The sequence below is a fragment of the Salvelinus alpinus genome, chromosome 1, assembly GCF_045679555.1.
Source record: "Salvelinus alpinus chromosome 1, SLU_Salpinus.1, whole genome shotgun sequence".
In the NCBI taxonomy this organism is placed as follows: domain Eukaryota; kingdom Metazoa; phylum Chordata; class Actinopteri; order Salmoniformes; family Salmonidae; genus Salvelinus; species Salvelinus alpinus.
Genome location: NC_092086.1, coordinates 2,348,552 through 2,352,452, shown reverse-complemented (window position 1 = coordinate 2,352,452; position 3,901 = coordinate 2,348,552).

The window sequence follows — 3,901 nt, the reverse complement described above, 5'->3', positions numbered from 1 at the left end:
CTAGTATTAATGTATTGAGGTAAACAGAGCAGAGATGTCAAGGTGGAACCCAGTGTTCTAGTATTAATGTATTGAGGTAAACAGATCAGAGATGTCAAGGTGGAACCCAGTGTTCTAGCATTAATGTATTGAGGTAAACAGATCAGAGATGTCAAGGTGGAACCTAATGTTCTAGCATTAATGTATTGAGGTAAACAGATCAGAGATGTCAAGGTGGAACCCAGTGTTCTAGTATTAATGTATTGAGGTAAACAGATCAGAGATGTCAAGGTGGAACCCAGTGTTCTAGTATTAATGTATTGAGGTAAACAGATCAGAGATGTCAAGGTGGAACCCAGTGTTCTAGTATTAATGTATTGAGGTAAACAGATCAGAGATGTCAAGGTGGAACCCAGTGTTCTAGTATTAATGTATTGAGGTAAACAGATCAGAGATGTCAAGGTGGAACCCAGTGTTCTAGTATTAATGTATTGAGGTAAACAGATCAGAGATGTCAATGTGGAACCCAGTGTTCTAGTATTAATGTATTGAGGTAAACAGATCAGAGATGTCAAGGTGGAACCTAATGTTCTAGCATTAATGTATTGAGGTAAACAGATCAGAGATGTCAAGGTGGAACCCCAGTGTTCTAGTATTAATGTATTGAGGTAAACAGATCAGAGATGTCAAGGTGGAACCCAGTGTTCTAGTATTAATGTATTGAAGTAAACAGATCAGAGATGTCAAGGTGGAACCCAGTGTTATAGTATTAATGTATTGAGGTAAACAGATCAGAGATGTCAATGTGGAACCCAGTGTTCTAGTATTAATGTATTGAGGTAAACAGATCAGAGATGTCAAGGTGGAACCCCAGTGTTCTAGTATTAATGTATTGAGGTAAACAGATCAGAGATGTCAAGGTGGAACCCAGTGTTCTAGTATTAATGTATTGAGGTAAACAGATCAGAGATGTCAAGGTGGAACCTAATGTTCTAGCATTAATGTATTGAGGTAAACAGATCAGAGATGTCAAGGTGGAACCCAGTGTTCTAGTATTAATGTATTGAGGTAAACAGATCAGATGTCAAGGTGGAACCCAGTGTTCTAGTATTCATGTATTGAGGTAAACAGATCAGAGATGTCAAAGTGGAACCCAGTGTTCTAGCATTAATGTATTGAGGTAAACAGATCAGAGATGTCAAGGTGGAACCCAGTGTTCTAGCATTAATGTATTGAGGTAAACAGATCAGAGATGTCAAGGTGGAACCCAGTGTTCTAGTATTAATGTATTGAGGTAAACAGATCAGAGATGTCAAGGTGGAACCCAGTGTTCTAGTATTAATGTATTGAGGTAAACAGATCAGAGATGTCAAGGTGGAACCCAGTGTTCTAGCATTAATGTATTGAGGTAAACAGATCAGAGATGTCAAGGTGGAACCCAGTGTTCTAGTATTAATGTATTGAGGTAAACAAATCAGAGATGTCAAGGTGGAACCCAGTGTTCTAGTATTAATGTATTGAGGTTAACAGGTCAGAGATGTCAAGGTGGAACCCAGTGTTCTAGTATTAATGTATTGAGGTAAACAGGTCAGAGATGTCAAGGTGGAACCCAGTGTTCTTGTATTAATGTATTGAGGTAAACAGGTCAGAGATGTCAAGGTGGAACCCAGTGTTCTAGTATTAATGCATTGAGGTAAACAGAGCAGAGATGTCAAGGTGGAACCCAGTGTTCTAGTATTAATGTATTGAGGTAAACAGGTCAGAGATGTCAAGGTGGAACCCAGTGTTCTAGTATTAATGTATTGAGGTAAACAGATCAGAGATGTCAAGGTGGAACCCAGTGTTCTAGTATTAATGTATTGAGGTAAACAGATCAGAGATGTCAAGGTGGAACCTAATGTTCTAGCATTAATGTATTGAGGTAAACAGATCAGAGATGTCAAGGTGGAACCCCAGTGTTCTAGTATTAATGTATTGAGGTAAACAGATCAGAGATGTCAAGGTGGAACCCAGTGTTCTAGTATTAATGTATTGAGGTAAACAGATCAGAGATGTCAAGGTGGAACCTAATGTTCTAGCATTAATGTATTGAGGTAAACAGATCAGAGATGTCAAGGTGGAACCCAGTGTTCTAGTATTAATGTATTGAGGTAAACAGATCAGAGATGTCAAGGTGGAACCCAGTGTTCTAGTATTAATGTATTGAGGTAAACAGATCAGATGTCAAGGTGGAACCCAGTGTTCTAGTATTCATGTATTGAGGTAAACAGATCAGAGATGTCAAGGTGGAACCCAGTGTTCTAGTATTAATGTATTGAGGTAAACAGATCAGAGATGTCAAGGTGGAACCCAGTGTTCTAGTATTAATGTATTGAGGTAAACAGATCAGAGATGTCAAGGTGGAACCCAGTGTTCTAGTATTAATGTATTGAGGTAAACAGATCAGAGATGTCAAGGTGGAACCCAGTGTTCTAGTATTAATGTATTGAGGTAAACAGATCAGAGATGTCAATGTGGAACCCAGTGTTCTAGTATTAATGTATTGAGGTAAACAGATCAGAGATGTCAAGGTGGAACCTAATGTTCTAGCATTAATGTATTGAGGTAAACAGATCAGAGATGTCAAGGTGGAACCCCAGTGTTCTAGTATTAATGTATTGAGGTAAACAGATCAGAGATGTCAAGGTGGAACCCAGTGTTCTAGTATTAATGTATTGAAGTAAACAGATCAGAGATGTCAAGGTGGAACCCAGTGTTATAGTATTAATGTATTGAGGTAAACAGATCAGAGATGTCAATGTGGAACCCAGTGTTCTAGTATTAATGTATTGAGGTAAACAGATCAGAGATGTCAAGGTGGAACCTAATGTTCTAGCATTAATGTATTGAGGTAAACAGATCAGAGATGTCAAGGTGGAACCCCAGTGTTCTAGTATTAATGTATTGAGGTAAACAGATCAGAGATGTCAAGGTGGAACCCAGTGTTCTAGTATTAATGTATTGAGGTAAACAGATCAGAGATGTCAAGGTGGAACCTAATGTTCTAGCATTAATGTATTGAGGTAAACAGATCAGAGATGTCAAGGTGGAACCCAGTGTTCTAGTATTAATGTATTGAGGTAAACAGATCAGATGTCAAGGTGGAACCCAGTGTTCTAGTATTCATGTATTGAGGTAAACAGATCAGAGATGTCAAAGTGGAACCCAGTGTTCTAGCATTAATGTATTGAGGTAAACAGATCAGAGATGTCAAGGTGGAACCCAGTGTTCTAGCATTAATGTATTGAGGTAAACAGATCAGAGATGTCAAGGTGGAACCCAGTGTTCTAGTATTAATGTATTGAGGTAAACAGATCAGAGATGTCAAGGTGGAACCCAGTGTTCTAGTATTAATGTATTGAGGTAAACAGATCAGAGATGTCAAGGTGGAACCCAGTGTTCTAGCATTAATGTATTGAGGTAAACAGATCAGAGATGTCAAGGTGGAACCCAGTGTTCTAGTATTAATGTATTGAGGTAAACAGATCAGAGATGTCAGGGTGGAACCCAGTGTTCTAGTATTAATGTATTGAGGTAAACAGATCAGAGATGTCAAGGTGGAACCCAGTGTTCTAGTATTAATGTATTGAGGTAAACAGAGCAGAGATGTCAAGGTGGAACCTAATGTTCTAGATTAATCCAGACTAGAGGGTCAGTCATCACTCATCCAGAGACCATTAGATCAAGACAACCTCTTGGTCTTAACGGTCAAGATGTTTGGTTTCTCCAATGGGAGACCCTGGTTCAGATCTTAACGGTCAAGATGTTTGGTTTCTCCAATGGGAGACCCTGGTTCAGATCTTAACGGTCAAGATGTTTGGTTTCTCCAATGGGAGACCCTGGTTCAGATCCCACCCGTGACATACACACACAGACGGCATTA